Genomic DNA, 19590 nt, shown 5'->3' on the forward strand with positions numbered 1-19590 from the left:
TCTTAAATTAACACTTATTCCCAGAATCGTCGCGGTGGGCATCCAACGCACATGTCATGCAATTTGCCGCCATCTTCGCTTGATTCTGAAATGTTACGGTTAAACTTAATATTTAGTTTAAACACGAATATTTAACAATGATAAATATTGCAAAGAATGCAAACATATTCCAATAAGTAAAAAAAATCGTTTACAAATTATATTGGTGATACACAACTGCAAGGATGATCACAAATGCTGGCGCGAATTTTGTATCCTGACAAGATATTTAAAAAAAAAAAAACAGTACCTAAGGTGTAAACTTTATATATAGTACAGTCATTATATCCAAAAAATCGACCCTACCCGTGAATAATTAGTTCTTGGATTTTTTTTTCGTAGGTCCCTCGGGGGCGTCACTGGGAGTGTAAATTCAAAAAGTAGGCTTAATCAGGCTCCTGCGTATATTCGAAAAATGGTTTTTTTCCAAAAAAACGATTTATCTTCAATAACTCGGCCATTTTTGATTTTACAGTAAAACCGTAAGGACAAAGATTGTAGGAAATTTGATTCTCTACAAGTTAGTCCAGTCATTATATCCAAAAAACCGACCCTTCCCGTGAATAATCAGTTCTTGGATTTTTTTTTCGTACGGCCCTCGGGGGAATCACTGGGAGTGTAAATTCAAAAAGTAGACTGAATCAGGGTCCTTTGTATATTCGAAAAACGGTTTTTCTTGAATAACTCGGTCATTTTTGATTTTACAGTAAAACCGTGAGGACAAAAATTGTTCAGAATTTGATTCTCTACAACTTCGTTTCCATTCATTTATGCCGTAAAGCGTGGAACATAGGAGATAATGATAATATTTTGAATTTGTCGCGTTTTTCAGGTTTAATTTCTAAAATATCGATTTTGGGGGAAAGAAGGTAAGAACCAAAATTGTTCAAAATTTGATTCTCTACAAGTTTAGTCCTCTTCATTTATGTCGTAAAGTTGAAAATAAACGAGATATTGAAAATATTTTGAATTTGTCGCTTTTTTCAAATTTTATTTCCAAACTATCGATCCTAGAAGAAAAATTGTGAGGACCAAACTTGTAGAGAATCAAATATTCTAAAATTTTTGTCCTCACGGTTTTACTGTAAAATCAAAAATGACCGAGTTATTCAAGAAAAACCGTTTTTGGAATATACACAGGACCCTGATTCAGTCTACTTTTTTAATTTACACTCCCAGTGATTCCCCCGAGGGACGTACGAAAAAAAAATCCAAGAACTGATTATTCACGAGAAGGGTCGGTTTTTTGGATATAATGACTGGACTAACTTGTAGAGAATCAAATTTCCTACAATTTTTGTCCTTACGGTTTTACTGTAAAATCAAAAATGGCCGAGTTATTGAAGAAAACCCGTTTTTTTGGAAAAAAACCATTTTTTGAATATACGCAGGAGCCTGATTAAGCCTACTTTTTGAATTTACACTCCCAGTGACCCCCCCGAGGGCCCTACGAAAAAAAAATCCAAGAACTAATTATTCACGGGTCAAAATCTATAATGACTGTCCTAATAGCAACACTCAAGGGACCGCACATTTTTTTCCGTTATGTAGAGCTTTCGTTATATAGAGAGAAATTAATAGGTATTGAAGTAAAGCAAACTATAGCCATAAAATGTCGACGTTATAGAGAGTGAAACGTTATATTGAGTGACGTTATATGGAGATTACACTGTATATTATTATGTCATTGTCAGACACTTAACTTTATTGCCATGATCTATTTAAATACGCAAAACTCTATATGTACGTTGTATATTAAGAAAACATAGAAAACACTAGCAGGCGTGTCTCACTCCGCGATTTGTCGCTTTCTAAAAGGTAGCTAAGTACATCCGTTCGGCCCCAATTTTGGGGTTTGCCATAAGCCATAAGCCATAAGCCGCGCGTGGCGCTGTCGCCACCTAACGGCCATATCTGTGCTGATCGTAACAGACGCGTTTTGTTAGAGAGTGAGTCTTCTGTACTTAGTACTATTATTTATTCTGTGACACTAGTCGGTCGCTTCACAAAATGTACATATATCGTCAACATTGCCCGTCACATGTAAGCGACAATTATTTTCGTCTGATGACATTACGAAAGTTGGGGTGACGTCTTCGGCGAACAGATACTGATCGTGACTTTAATTGTACGTGGCGCTAACGTAATGTTTGTCTACAAGTGCTTTTGACGTCGGCTTATATGGGTTTTACTCGCGAGTTTTGAACGAGTTTACTTGATATGCCACTGCCGACTATTACAGTCGACGTCAAAGATATGTTTACATTTTTGCACCTTACTCCTTTGTAATAAGGCGAAAAATGTAAACATATCTTTGACTTTGACGTCGACTGTGTACATAGTAGAGACACGGAGTTATTGGTGTGAGTTATTTTATTAGGTACCCACTTAATTAGTTCGATATTTTGATATAATGTTCTGATTCTAAAAAAGCCGCGAGTTTAGATACTTTCCTATAATATTTACGAATGTTAGGTTGTTGATTGGTAAAAAGGTATACGATACATTTTAAATTTTCGTTATAACACTTAACCATATATAACCATGACTTTATGTTACGGTGCGCTGCTTAAAAGGCAGTAGGTAAACATGAGGTGAAATTGGCTACACGAACATAATGAAAACACTATGTAAACATTTCTAGGTAAAATTGATTACCAACCAAATTTTTAATTCGGTTCGGGTTGACTACTTTCAGCTGTGGCTGGAGTCAATTAATCGGTCCCGAATTTCTCCAACATTAATTTAGTTCCACCGTTGTTAACCGATACTTTACAAAACCCGGGCAAAGCTCTATTTTTCACAATAATGGAGCAGTTTAGATAAACGAGTTATACGGTTGAATAGTTCAATTTAAACACTGACTAATGGAGATAAATTCATGTTAAATATTACCGAAATGTTCTTAACAACTGTTTTATTGTGTACGGTTACAGTTGATTTAACAGACGACGTTTGGAAAGGGTGCGGTGATACACTATTTGTCTATGGGTATCTTTTTGTGGGATCTATTTATGGGTGACACGTGTGTACATTTGTGTAATCGCGCTTTAAGATATTTGTGGCATTTTCTTGCTAGAATGGCGTTGATTTATATCTTTTTGACGCTGAGAGCTCTGAAAATATCACTACAATAATACACAGGAATTAATTTATAAGACAGATATACTAAACCAAGTATTAGGTTTATATTATAGTTTTAAAAATAAATTAAGTATATTTTTATTCTAAAAAGTACAAAAATAAAATAAAAATGTTCATTAAATATTGCATCCCCCTGAATTACTTCACATAATTTAGGAATTCGATTAGCTATTTTGATCGTGTTCAAACAGTAATTAAAAAAATATTTTAAAGTATCTACTTAGCTTAAAAAAAGGCAATTTTATAAATTTAAATCACAGGTCACAAAGCAAAACCAAAAGGCAGAACACTGGCCACAGAGCTCTAAAAACATTTAATTTCCATATTCAATTTCGGACACTTGCTCCTTTTGGCATATTAGTCTGCATGTAAACCCATCAACGCGCGTCTAATTTCGGCCAAGTTGATTTGGTCGTTTTCTCATTATACCAAACGCTGGGTGGGCGACGCCTGACATGAGGAAATCGTCCTTAGGGATAAATAAAATTTGACTTGGCTGAAACGCACAAGCATTAATGTGTCTGACTGTAGTTGTAATTGTGGGAAATATGTTATGACACTTTCTAGGGATTTCGTGATTGTTATAATTATTTAGTTGAGTATACTTTCAAGTGTAACAGATGTGGGTAGTTACATGTTCCTTTGGAGATGAAAGTTGCTGTCGAGTGAATTATTACCACCACGTCATTTTATGCATAAAGAGAGACATGAGTTCCCTGAAATAAGTAAATACTGTTAAACACCTCTGGAGTTGCAGGTGTCCATAGGCTACGGTGACTGCTTACCATCAGGCGGGCCGTATGCTTGTCTGCCACCGATGTGGTATAAAAAAAAACAAATTGTAGTTGTTACTATTATTAGTTTCAGTAGGTACCTTTATATGTACTCACTAACTAGCCACACACCGTTTATTTGCACTTAAAGCGTGTGGCTCTGCTAAATTTCACACACGTTCCGTAAACATTGCGACATGGCAAAAAACCGGTGTAGCGATAGCAAATACGGTATTTCGTAAAAAGGATATACATGTACAGTCAGCAGCAGACGTTGCTAAGCGGGCGAGGTGTTCAAAATTACCTTGACGCGCTGTTAACAATAAAGTCGCGTCAAGATCATTTTGGACACCTCAACTGCTTAGCAACTATTGCTGCTGACTGTACCTACCACTATAGTATACATTTACAGTCCACGGATTAAAAATACCGTCCAAGTGAATGTCAAATCACGCATAATACCTTACCTTACATCACGACGTTTTCATAGTTTTATTTCATTAGTAACTATCGCGGTAGCCGAAGAAAATGGTGCAAAATGGTAAAAAAATTACTTATGGTCAACCGAGCTCGTAATATTGTATTTATTTAAAACTAGACACTAGTATAATATAAATATTTATGTTATAAATCAAATCAATAGAACCGCAGAGGTCGGTGCATATTTATTTTTGATAGAATGAAAATTTATTAAAGTTTTAAAAGTAGGTACCTAATTTTGCAAAATATTTAGATTAAATATTTTCTGTTTGTTGTTTACACAATCAAATTTTGGCACGGCCCCGTTGTTTCAAATATCAATACATCATAAACGTTAATTCTATATGACTGAAGTCATTGAAGACGGAGCCAAATGTCTTTCAAGCCACGGCAATAATTAGCCTAGGTCACAACGTATAGGTGACTTTGTAATGTTTTGGCACAGACACAGCTACACATTACGAATATGTAGGTAAAGGTAATTTTTACCACACCAGCTCGGAAAGGCTTACTTTGCACTTCAAAAACTGATAGCAAAGTTGCATTTTATTCACATGTGAGGCAAAGTAATCAAATCCATATTTTGAGTTGTTTTCTTTTGTTTACTAGTAGAATTGGCTTTTAAATGATGATTTTATAACATTCATTTGGATTTGATTTCGTTTGATTTTGTGTGTTATTTTACATTTAATATATGCTTCGGGTTGGTGTGGTGAAAAATTTTGTTTTTCACTCGGGGGCAAAAATTAATTTAACCCTCGTGCTTTGAAACCCTCGCAACGCTCAAGATTAAATTTTTCGAACCACTCGCTATGCTCGTGGTATCAATATTAGCACGAGCGGTTAAACAACAACTTTGCCCCCTTGTAAAACAAATAACTATTCAATATTCAAAGGTAGGTTGATTCAGAAAGGTGGAGATGACCATACAACAGTTACTATACGACTATTCTCAAATAAGTTTTTGGTCCCTAAAAAAACTCCATCTAACATTATTCATATAATGAATAATTGGATCATAAATTATTCATTATTTCGTTTTTTGACTATAGTTTAAAAATCAAATGATCGCGGCGTGATAATTCAATTATAACACAAATATAAGTGTATAGATGTTATTATGAGATTAATTCTTAATTGTCCAAGTGTTCATTCTGGCGTAAATTCTTTAGAAAATCCAAGTGTTCCGTCAAAGTTATAATAAAGCAAGCTGCAACAATTATCTAATAATTATAATCTTCCGCTCTGACGGGTCGAGACAAAGATAAAATTAACATATTTCTTTAACCTGAAATCGACTATTGTCCCAGAAAATTAGACACTGCCGTACAAATCGTTAGCCCGGCAATTTGGTGTAAAAATTATGTGCCGTGGAGAATAATTAGAACCAGCGATGGTTAGAACGGGCTTTAAAACGAAATGGGGTTTTCTGATCGTTAATTCATCTTAATTACCTTTCTGATGGACTTTTTGAAGGTTACTCCGTTCAAAGAGATGGACTTAGTTAGTATTCCGCTTGTAATCTTTCGACATTGCATTGATTTTCAGATCAAAGAGATGGTAGTAAGTGCAAGGGTAGTAAGAGCGAGTCACGATTTCGTATACATTATTCATGTAGGAAAGTGTTTGCATTAAATAATTTTATTATGTTGCTATACATATCAAAATATTGTTTTTCTTTGTTACTATTGTCGACGAAAAATAATGTTGTCAATAAATAAGAAAGTGAAGGTTTGGAAGTTAGTTACATTACAAACAAACAATCGACGGCAAAATACCATAAACTATCTATTCTTACTAAATGAATGAAAACGTGTATTACTAAAAATGTGAGTTAGGAGTTCATGTAGGTACCTCGCCGTCAAATAGTCATCAAATTATTAAAGGAAACAACGGCCTACTTTAAATGGAGAAGGAATTTAGCCTACTTTAGGCAAAGAACCCTTTTAGTTACAAAACCCGAGGAAAATTTAATTGGAGCATATAAATCCTTTAGTTCAACAGCAAAAATCTCTCCAGAGCAACAATAGATTTCCAGAACAGCGCGGCTACGGCTTTAAAATTGGCGATACGCGACATAAATCCCAGTTATTCGTCATACTATCGCCGTACTGCGTTCGACTCCAAAAGGTGTCGGGATCGTAATAGCCTGGCCGTGGCCACAGTAAATATATATAGTGCAGTGAAATAACTATTTGTTTTTCAAAACAGTAATAAATGCAGTAAAATTATAATTCTTTTTGTATTCCGCGATTTCTAAATAGAGTTGATGCATTTATATTAATAGAGAATTCAGATTTCAGATTAAGGCACTACTATAAAAAAAATTTCCTCCTAACCAAGACAGTTAAAATATTATAACTGCCTTGTAATCCGTGGATAGTAAAGTTAATCATAATTCCTAATAATTACCTAAAAAAATTTTTTACAATTTCAATGGGAGCTTTGTTAATTTCGCTACCTATTTTTTAAAATACAAATTAAAGTTCATATCTGAATCACCTCAGAATTGACACAGATCAGTATATCCCTAGGCATAATATATCTTTCATAAAATTTTCAGTCAGCATACTGTTACGATCACACGGCGCTACAATAGTTAACAAAGCTAGCTTTACATAAATACATGAAATTATTTGTCCTTGCTTTAAAATGTCTGTTTGAGTGAACCACTGCTTTAAGGTAGGTATACTGTGGCACAGCTTATCGCGGCAACCACGAGAGGCCGTTATTCAATGAAACGTCGCAGCACGGCAGTCGCGCCCTTATATTTCTGAGCATTAGGAGCAATATCTCGCGCTAACATCCTGAAGGGAATGAGTGGAGACGATACTTTTAAATATTAGGTGTCTTAAATGGGCTGTCGAAATTACAGAGCGGGTTATTAGGAAGTTCAATAAATATATATTTTTACATTGAATTTATATTGTTAATAATATACCTTTAGATTAATTTGTCTTAAAGGGCCTCTGCGCTGTTGGCTTCGGCCCCACGCACGCCTCCCAAAGGTCCGGGACCCCATGGTCCCGAGATATGGAAAGACAGACAAATATAATAATAATAATAATAAGCCCGCAGGGCAGCTTGTGGCGAGGTGTTGGGGAGTAACGACCCCACGGACCCGAGTACTCCCGAGAGTCGGTCAGGGTCTCCGTCTCCGGCGTGTCTTCGTCGGTCGGAGTGGACCCCAAGGAGACCCGCAGGACTCTCAGCTCTGGCTTGCCTTAATTGGCCGTCCAGAGAGGAGTCGTTAGAGCTATATGTTCCAGGGGTGGAAGTGAAAGATGCATAAGACGCGAGTTGGCACAGTGGCTGTTAACAGCCACTGGGTAGAAAGCGGCGCACACCTCTCGACACCCCTGAGCCGCTCACACCGATGTTGCTCCTGGTCGTCTTTACGACGGCAGTTTCAGGGGCCCATCTAGTAAGCGGCGAGTCACCGCCTGTCTCGATGACGGTGTTTACATTGTTATGGCAGGTGTCCGGACCTCTTTTACAATAGCCCAGTCTCATTGTCCAACCAAACATCAATCCATAAACCGGTATACTGTTCACTTCTTCTACAATAGTCCCAATGCCTGCTGCGACCGGTTCACGGGTGTCTATTGTTGCGCCTGTGAACGGGTTCCAGCAGGCGTTCTACATGACATTAAAACTCTCCAAAGGGCCTCTACGTGTTGGATCTATATCCCCACGCAAGCCTATCAAAAGACCGGGATTTATAGGCCCGTGAAGTCCAAAAAGGAGAAATAATAATAATAAAGCCATTTATTCCATATTTCACATAAAAAGGATAATTACAATTATAATGTGTTGTTGTTATAGTTGTTAGTTTCTTTTTCCATATAGTTAATGTTAGTGTGGTTAGTTTATAAGTTTATTTGAAATATGGACCCCTTATTGGGTAAAGGCCTCCTCCATCTTATGCCATGTTTCCCTGTCTTTGCCTTTATTCATCCAGTCGCTTCCTGCTATGTCTTTTATGTCATCAGCCCACCGTCTTTTTGGTTTTCCAATTTTTCTTTTCCTTGTTGGCCCCTTCCATTGTGTGGTTGTTTTGGTCCATCTTTTATCTGTGTAACGTGAGATGTGGCCTGCCCATTTCCACTTTAGTGTGAGTGCATGTTTAAGCGCGTCAGTAATCTTTGTTCTATTTCTTATGTCTTGGCTTTTTACCTTTTCTATTTTTCTAATATGTATTAGCATGCTTCGTTCCATTGCCCGCTGAGTGCATTTAATTTTTTGCTTTACGGTATCTGTGTACACCCAAGTCTGGCACCCGTACAGTAGACAAGGCAGAAGGCAGGTATCAAATACCGTTTTTTTCATGTGCAGGTTATAATTCCCTTTCAGAATTTCTTTTAGGGACCAGAATCTATTCCAAGTAACGTTTATTCTTCGTGTGACTTCTTCTTCATTTTTTGATTTTCTGAATGAAAGTTCCTTGCCTAAATATTTGTAGTCTGTCACATATTCTATATTTTTGCCATTAATTATGATTTGTCTTTTGCGGCTGTTAGTCAGTATCTTTGTTTTTTCCATATTCATTTCTAAGCCGACTTTAGAGCTTTCATTATCAAGTGAGATCATCATTTCTTCTAGGTCTTTTGGGGTCTCCGCTAAAATGACAATAATTTATATTGTTAAAAATTGTTTATATAGGTGCCTATCTGAGCATTATAAAAAAAATAGGAGCAATATCTCACGGTATTATTCAAATCAAAATAAACGGCTATTTATGTAACGGAAAAAAATCCAGGTTGATTTTTCCAATGATTATGGAAATATACAAGGAAAATTGAGGGCATAATCCTATTGTTATGAACTTACGTCAAATTCTTTGTGAATTTTTATTATATAAATTTTGAATAAGTATTTTTTCTATTCTTCTTAAATCCTGCGCCTATAATGTTTAATACTTAGTAGAACGGTTGATCAATAGGAGAAAATGCCTAAAGGGATTAATTACGGCTATAACATTGTAAATAAACAAATAAAATGCTTACAAATATTTAGAACCTCGTTTATAAAAGAATTTTTTTCGCTTAGGCTAAAATATGACGTCAATAAAATATAATTCAAAATGTTTCATCATCATATCAGCCAGAAGGCGTCCACTGCTGGACATAGGCCTCCCTGAAACAGTGCCACAATGACCGGTCTTGCGCCACCCGCATCCAGCGCAAAATTCCGCATCAAAATATTTATTTTAGCACAATTACGAGTATTAAAAAATCACAAGGACATTAAATAAATAATTAATTCTGAACATAATGAAACAATTTAAACGGAATGTATTATGCATATCCTTTACAGCATTTACTATACCGGGTGTGGCCTTTTTGCTCGTATTACAGGCCACACCTGGTATAGTTAAGGATTATAATTAAACGTTTTTACATGGATACCTAAGAGTTAACATATGCAGGTACACTATCATACTTACGAGCGCACGACAAAGGCTATATTACTTTTGCCAATATTACCACGAATAGAACTCTATAGCTTTCCTCCTTTCAGAATTACCTTTTGTAATATAAAGCTATGTTGCATGAAGTCCCTCATCTACTTATGGGTCCCAGAATGAGCTGATATTAAATTAATATACACGTAAGAGCATATTTTCTGGAGAAATAGGTAATTTAGTTAATAATATCAATTAATGTCAATAACTTGAGGTGTATTAAATTCACTAGTTCTATTATTTTGCAGAAAGCTTATCTAGAGAATAATAAAAACAGTAATAACTAATCAGAGTGGAGGAAACATTAAAAGAATTCTATTAATTTCTGAAATTGTAAAGCAACCAAATAGCGAATAGGACAAGCGGATTGTCAAATTTACTTATTAAAATCATTAAAACTAACTTTCCTTTGCAATTACAAAATAAAGACAAAAGAAAAAGTATTGTGTCGGCATAGCATTAATTTGTATCTAGCAAAAAAGCTTGATATATTCCATCGTTTTTTCCTAAATTGCAACATACCTACTCTAAATAACTGCTATCCATATCAATTGAAAGCAACAGCGAGCGTACCTAATCTAAATTGTTTACTTTCGACCTTTTAAAGAGAACTAAACCGCTGATTGATTCTAAAAAGCTTGAACAAAATCAATCGCAGATCTAAAACATTTTTAATCAAGGTAATGCATTGTCCTAACCCACTCGACTTTAGTGCTCATTTAGTACGTTTAATTTATTCCTTCCTAGCTGTCTTTGATCATGAAATAAAAGTAGATTGAATTGAAAGGAATTGCTTCAATGAGGATGGTTCGTAATCCAAGTAATATCTAATAATGAGCAACATAATCCGCACTGGATCGGCTCTTCGCTTATTGAGACGGAATTTTCGATTAGTCTGTGATTGATTTGAGCGACTTCTCCTCAGCGACGTGCATTTTATGATCCGTTCTACTTCTTCGATCAGTCTGGCGTAGTATACGTAAAATTGAGATGGTTTATGTAGAGCTTATTTAAGAAGCGATTTATGAACTTAACACATTCAGGGCCAAGATCCCGACTGTCGGGATTGTTCGTAGCGACTACGCGCTACATACGCAATAATATTATCCAAATAATTTAAAGTAAAAATATATAAACGCCGGGCGCGTTGGTCAACGACACCTTCTCGTAACTTATGATGCCCTGGTACTTGCTCCGCGCTAAATTAAATTTTTAGACCGTTATTTTCTCGATTTTGGCCACCGCCGTAGCCTATGGAGACTAACGAGCAACACTAAGTGGTTTTCGTAGTCTATGGGTGTTGCTATATTAAGGGTGTCACATGCGCGTTTCTGACTTATGAACCAATTGTTTATACTACTATACAACCTAAAATAAATAATTAATTTGAGCTATGGTTTTGTTTCGTCCTCTTGATGGCGGAGAGCTGTGATTGGTCAATTTCATTATAGTTGACTAAACTGTATCGAAATGAATATTATAGTTGAGTTGGGAGCCCATACATTAAAAATACCCATTTGCAGTTTGGTATAAGAAATCTTAACTCAAGAATTATAGTCGACGAGTAGAAAAATATTATAATGTCAAATTGTGTAAGATTTTTATTAAGTTTTCTGAAACGGTGTCAGCGAAACGCGTTATGGCCGCAACAGTAATGCAGCTGCAGTTGAAATCCGAATGTCACCTTAACCGTACTATTGGCCAATAAATATAAATATCTGGGATACCGAGTTTTGTTCGGAAAACATAATTATAAAACCTCAAAAATGCGCGTTTTTTAGAGATATGACCTAGCCAAATCGATTTTTCACCCCCTAAACCCCAAATAGCAAATTTCATCGAAATCGTTAGAGCCGTTCCCGAGATCCCCGAAATATATAAATAAATAAATATACAAGAAATGCTCGTTTAAAGGTTAGATAGATGTACAAAATTTTCTAAAGGATTTTGCAATTTTTAAATATTATTGTTTTATGCACATAATAACTTTAATCAAAGTGACCCGTTTTATTTTATGCATTCGAAAATTGTGGAAATTTCACGTACTTAAGCACCTACTTATTAAGCTACTTACATGAAAGTTTTATCGTACTCTTAAACATGTGTAAGTTGCATATTTAGTTACACAAACGGTCTACCGCGATATAATTTCATTGTTTTTACCTTTAATTCCGACGTTTCAGCTGAGTTGCACCAGCTGTGGTCACGGAAAGACCAATGAAATTATATCGCGGTAGACCCGTTTGTGTAATTAAATATGTGTACAAAACGCGAGAGTTTAAAGTGTTATATGTGTAAGTTGAATATATACTACGCCAATACTCAGGTAAACCTTAATGCAATTTGCGGTAATGTAGCGTGGGGCGCGGACCAAATGTCGTCGGAACGTACCGCTCACGACTATCGCTGGATTCCGCGACATTACTTACACACTAATTAAAGTTTGCTAGGTACAACAAAATTGGTTTGACCACCAGCATTCAAAATGTAAGGTGATTTTTACCCGAATACTGGTTTAAAAGGCTTGTTAGACCTCCGCTTAAGATGTATCCCTACCTTAGCGGCCTTGGCCGAGATATTTTAGCTCTTCCTGTGGCGCAATAAAAATCAGTTTTATATAGTTTTAATTTAAAGACTTATTATTTTATTATAATAATTTATGAGAGAATTAAGAAAACATATAATTGCAAAAAATGTATTATGCCGACATTACTTAATATTAGGTAGGTAAAATTAAACTCTGTGACCGTACTAGATACAAACATAGACTAATTGGATACCCATATATATAACAATCCAAGAGTTTAAGTACGTAGGCCGATACCGATTCTAGGTCCTAACATATTCTAGAATAAAATTTTACTATACAAATTAGTATTAAATTATTACATTTATATTTTTGTTCTATTTAAAGAATGACGACTTAATACCTTAAGTCGTCGATACCTCGTTTGATATTTTTTGAACAAATAAGATTGGTTTAAAACTCATTACAATTTTAATCGCGAAAGTTATTGCTAAATTTTACTGCGACTAGACTTCAGTTATAAAGTCAAATGAAGAACAAAATAAGATTTTCTGTAACTACAAATTGGGAACGTGCACTTAACCTGTCCTTTGAAATAAAATATGCATACCACAGAATAAACAAGCGAATATCAGTGAAAACTAATCCGTCTTTTGTTTAACTTTCAAAGCTACCTACCTACTATACAAATATAAGTTTGAGTTTTAAATTTCTGACGTACAAGTGAAATAGTAATATTTTTCATTTTGTAAGTACAAAGCCGCATGCTGAAATTTTCATGACTCCATGCTTCTGGCTCCTGCAAATTTTTAAAAAGCCTTTTCAATTTCAACGATTCATGTTTCCATTCCCTTGCGAATAAAAACCATCATACCCGGACCTTTGTTTACTGGAGTCAGTTATGTAACGCTGCCATACATGACCCAAAAATTTTTTATTAAGCTATGAGCTTCATCACATCTGATATTTGAGTAATTCTAAGCATTTCTAGCCTGAAGTGGGGGGGAGGGTGGGGTACAAAGACGGCCGCCACCCGTCATCTTTAAAAAAAATCTACTCTGATCCTGGTGGGTACTAGGGCAAGTTTGGTATCATTTTCGTATAAACCAAAGACGTAGAATTCATTGCTGATATTTGTTTTTTTCAATTTCATAGTAATTTTACAAGAAAAACGTAAAAAAGTGAAAAATTTGGTTGGAGATTTTTGCTACGCGGAGCCGAAACTACAAAAGATAGAAAGTTGAAATTTGCACACTAGATTACATTTATAAAGTGTACAAGAGATAAGAAGCGATTTTGAGAAATTCAACCCCTAAGGGGGTTAAAAAGGGGATGAAAGTTTGTATGGGGTTCAAGTTTTATTTTAAGCTAGGAATTTGAAACTTCGTAAAACGATATATTATTAAAATACAAGAAAACTAATTTCAGCGTTTTTGAAAATTCATCCCCTAAGGTGGTGAAAAAGGAGTTGAAAGTTTGTATGGATATCAAAAAAAATTTCGAACGCGGGACTTGAATCTTTGTATTTGGGGATATTATTAAAAGACACGAAAAGTAATTTCAGCGTTTTGTAAAATTCATCCTCTAACAGGGTTAAAAAGGGGTTGAAAGTTTGAATCCATTACAAATCCGAGTAGACACACATTTCTTATTGCCTCCCAGGCTTGAAATGCTTAGAATTACTCAAGGAACAAATGTGATGAAGCTCATAGCTTAATAAAAAAATTTTGGGTCAACTTTATAACTGCTTCCGCTAGTTTGACCTGGACACATTAAACATTTGTTCCTTGCAAATATTTGAAAAGATTTGGGTAACAGGGGCCTTGCTTTTACCTGTGTAATATTTGCGTATGTCACTGTACTCAATCGGAAATAAGGGTCATAAAAGTAACTTGGATCTACATTATAACAATACATATTTGTATCCATACCTAATATATTTAAAATATGCCTTTGCTCGGAACGTGATTATTGTTTATGTATGTACAAAATATTATAATATTACCTACGTTAACGTATGGATGATACCTATTATTACTTATTCATCTAAGTAAAAGGAAATTACAAATATAGTAGTAAAATGTGTGTACAAACATAAGAGTTTCACAAAGTCTACAACTTAATTTGGTACCTACTCGATTTGTTGCTAATTAAAATGACCCGATATTTAAGAAAATTAAGACTACTAAATCAATAATGTGAGCTGTGGTCACCTATAAGTGGCTAAGCATTTATTAATATTCTATTTGGTGATCCTTAAATAAATAAAATAAAAATAATAAGAATACTTAATACATTTTTTTCATGGTTTCATTATTAAGGCTGACAATTCCAGCGACACAAACTGCAATCTGCCTCACTTTGATTTGTCCAGACTTTATTTATGTGGAGGGCATTTTTCCACAAAAGCACGCGAGGTCAGCTTAAGAGGGAGGAAACGACTTTGGCCTAATCCGCTGACTTTTATTTATTCAGTGAATTAATCTTAGCGAGGGGTGGGGAGGGGACGTTGTTGCCTGTCGCCTCGCCGCGATACCAACGGTTCTCGACCCGCGATAAACGTCACCGACGTGACAGGTTTACAATTTATTGGTGTGTAAAGCAAACTTGCTTACACGGTTACCTTAAACTTTGTTGTCTATATAGGCGTTAATCGCGCTAGTCGAATTTTAGTGTCGATAATAAACATTGAGAAGAAATTCATGGAATTAATTTTAAATTATCAATAGTGCTTCTTACGCCAAAGTTTATAACTTTGGTCTAACTAAAGTAACCAAACCAGATAATAAAATAACACCCAAATTAAACGTAATTTAGTAATTTACCTGACGTAGTAATAATTTTAATACTTACTATATTAAAGTTTATCATATTACATGTACCATCGCTGATCTAACGATGTGTATAATGTATCTTTAAATTTAGGATATCTACTATACCAGTGAGAGTGTATATAGTGGTCTGAATTTCATTCGATAGCATATGTACGCGTTTGCGTTAAGTCTCTATTTGTATGGGATTATTAACAGCACGCCAAGCGGGCTGTTTTGGAAACTAAAAATCCCATATAAAATGCAAAACCCTGAAGTTATAGTACCTATACTAGATACCGGTAAAACCCAAGTTTTGACAAAACTTATAGGACAAAATCCGAAACTTCATGCAACTTGAAGCAAAATAGGGTATTTAAAGCTTATATTTTATTGGTGTCTCAAGCAGATATCACCCACATCAAAAACAAGAAAATGCAAACTATACTCATAGTTATAAGATCTCACCTACCTATCGCATTTGGCTAGGAAACGTTAAAAAGTAAAAGAAGCAACAAGATTGCGTGGGCTTAGCGGATTGGAATTCCGTTCTTTATTTACGTCCCTCCGTTTTAACAGCCAGTGACGTCCAGTCACATTGTAGCGAGGCACTTTCCTATTATAAGTAGCTTTTTTATACTTGGTCAAGCAAATCTTGTCAGTAGAAAAAGGTGGAAATTTAAAAAAATGTAGGCGCCAAGGGTTATCGTCCCATAGAAAATTTGAATAAATAGTTGCTTCTATTATAGGTAGTGCAAAAGCACGCTATGCCAAAAGTCTTAAGATTTCAAAAATTCTTTGGTTTTTAAATGTTTGGTTTCCTTCTCCATTTTTAAGGTTTGAAAAGCAAATTTTCTGCTTTTCGGCGTGTTTTAGCGTGATTTGGTTAAGAGTCGAATAAGATATTACCTACGTACACAAACAATTACTAAATCTTATTTATTTCATATAGGTAATTTAAAACATAATTAAGAACATAATGTATAAATCAATATTATTTTTCTTAATCTCTAACACGTTAAACTTATAAGTGTTTTCTTCTTTATTTAGTTTTGGACATTTATTAGCGGTAAAATCTTTTCTAGGTAGATAGATAGATACCTTATTTTTATTTTTATGGCTTTCAGCGCTTTTCATGGGTAGGTTTCACCGGGAGGTTTTCGACTACGAATAGAATATTCGTTTTTACTACACAGATCATTTATTTTTTAAGCTTCCGGAAATTATTTGACACAATAGATATAACATATTTCGAAAATTTAAGCTGACAAAATCCTGCAGATAGCAATTAGCCTTGCACAACTTATTGTTCGTTTGCCAAAATTGCTAGACCCGGCAACACCGACTTTTAACCTATTATCATATTTTTCAACCCAGAACTAATTATTAATTGCGCAAACTCTAACCATTTCACACAGGAGTGATAAAAACAACCATGCATCAAAAGACATATTCGTCTCATTCTTTTTGGAAAAGTCTGGAGCAAAACTGGGTCAAATTCAAAAATAAAAATGCATTCGGAGCCGTGAAATAGCTCTCTAAAGGGAATTAATTGTTTACTGCTGATATATTTATTATTACTGCACTGGAAACACGGGAATCGAACGTGGCTATTCCTGAAAACTCGGGTTTTATAGTTATGGCTTTATTTTGGGGTTTCTTTGATCGTGTGTGGTCTAAATTTACTTTTGGGGTTTTATGCGATTTTACACTTAACTTCGTGAACTGTTACAATAAATTTAAGTTTTTGAACTATAATTTAACACTTACTTTTATAAAAAGGTTAGAACTCAGTTAAGTGCTTTAATTTAAAACAGCTAAGAAATATTAAGGGGAGAGGCCTTTGCCCAGCAGTGGGACACTCAAATAGGCTAGGGAAAAAAAGAAAGATTCTTCGGAAAAAATATATCACTGACTTGATTAAAATAAAAGTGATATTATTAGAGAAACGTTACGTAATAACTTATGTTTCTTTTATTTGCAGGATTATCTAAATAGTAATTACGTTTTAATAACATTTAAAAAATTAATCTCACTCTAATAAACCTACGTTAATTAAATAATCACTACACCTTATGAAACAAAGTCCCACGCCGCGTCTGTCTCAGTTATGAGTATGTTCACGATAAACTCAATAACTACTGAACGGATTTTCACCTATCTATAGAGTGATTCTTGAGGAAGGTTTAGTTGTACAATTTGTTAAGGTATAATGTGCGAAACCGGGGCGGATCGCTAGTAAATAAATATACCTATCTAGATTTTTACTCATTTTCATAATTTGCTCAATCCTACATGTTACTTTTAATTAAAAACCCCGAGTCGCACTCAAATACACCGACACCATTGGAATATAAAAACTTTATTACCGTACCCTACATAAGCAAGGGACACGTTAAGTGAGTGGCCATTCAATTAGGGCGATACAAAGGTGACCGCTAAGTAGAATTATTTGTACGCAACCGGAGCACAGGAAGCAGTTAGCTCAGGGCCTACCGCGAACCACATTCGACGTGTTGCCTCTCTGTCGCACTTGTAAATTCGTACATAAGTGTGACAGGGAGGCAACACGTCGAACGTGGTTCGCAGTAGGCCCTCTGTGCTGCTGATGTCACGCACTGCGTGCTACGTGAATAGTGATGTGCCTTTACCGGGAATATTGAAGAAATTTAGTTAACTTTTCCATGTCGTTGGCGACATTATTATGACTACGGAATTTAAAATCATTGAATAAATTGTTAATTTTGACAACATATTTATAATTAATTAAATACAAACATAGTTTTACAAGGCTTAAAAAACTGGTTTAAAAAAGATAAGTTGGTCTCAACGTAAATAACAAATTAAATGTATGTTTTTTTATCCAATTATAGATAATATGGCTCTTTTTTTTCAGAACAGAATGAAATTAATGAAATGTCATACTTAAGCAGCTATATTATGACCTCTGTTTATGGTAGTAATTTCAAAACTGATGTTAAACACTAATCTTCCAGAATTTAATGGTTTACGAGTACGTTTCATTATTGGTGCCACGTCCACTATAAGAGGTGTTCGCCATATTGAGAACAAATTAAATAAAAAATATTAAGAATAATTCAATGTCGTATTTACATTAACTGTTCCCTTGTTAAAGGAATGTTAATGAGAATGCTCCCGAGATGGGGAATATTTCCATAGCACATCACTTTGTCTGAAACAAACGGTCTAATGCGAGGTCCGTAAATGTTTAATTTCATGAGGACGTTTGTGGTTGTCAAATACATGGTTCAAGAAAGTTCTGTCTGGTAACAAGCTTGAAGAATAGCCCTGGAAATGTGTATAGTATACTATATATGTACCTATACATTTGCAAGGTAATTTGGCCCTCATAAAAAGGAATAAATTCTTAAGACACCATAATAATCACAGTATTCCATGTAGCTTTTATTTAGTATATGATGTATAAAGAATTATAAACAGGTTTAAGTATTAGGGTATCCTGTCTGATCATGAAAATGTCTTGTTGATTAATTTATGATGATTATCTTTGACGGTAAGGAAACTGTGAAGTTTTCCCAAGCTTAGAAATTAGAACTCTGGTTGATGTAAATGTGACTAATTGCATAGAGTGAATTTCTATTATAGTTTTTTCGTTGTTTGTCCTGGGCTACTGAAATATTAGGGAAAATATATACCTAGGTAAGTGTAACAAAATGAGAATTCTAGGATAATAATACTTCAATGTTTGATACTATTTACAAAGATTTTTATAATTAAATTTTGTCCTTTATAAAGTGGCGACATTTACCTTCCAAGACAGAGTTGGATTCATAATAATTTACTTAGGTATATTTTCGGATTTCTTAGCTCTAATATAAAGTTTACATGATTACAAAATTGTATACATAGGTACGAGTACATACCGGCAGTAGAAAATATAAGTACAGTCACCTGCAATAATATGTTACGTTTCGAAGGCCGCAAAAATATGTGACACGCTCTTAAGGCTCTACAAATAAGTTCGTGTTAGATATTTTTGCGGCCTTCGAAGAGTAACATATTATTGCAGGTGACTGTACCTATTCGAACCGATAACGATGGCGCTTTCATTTACACAACAATCCAAGATCGAGATGAAATCCATTGTTTTGTTTAAAAGTTGTATTTGCATATCAAAGCTTTTCAAGAAATGTCTATAATAAAAGTTTTTGCATTTGTAACGAACCATGGAAATCAATAAGAAGCAAATGAACGGTGTCGGAATGTCGATTTTCCTTATTTTTTGAGTGTCTTGTAAAGGTTTTCGTAAGACGAACGTAAAGTCAATATTTTCGAGTTTGTCACTTTAGTCAGGCGTGGCTCACTCCGCGA

This window comes from Cydia fagiglandana, chromosome 15 (genome assembly GCF_963556715.1).
Source record: "Cydia fagiglandana chromosome 15, ilCydFagi1.1, whole genome shotgun sequence".
In the NCBI taxonomy this organism is placed as follows: Eukaryota; Metazoa; Arthropoda; class Insecta; order Lepidoptera; family Tortricidae; genus Cydia; species Cydia fagiglandana.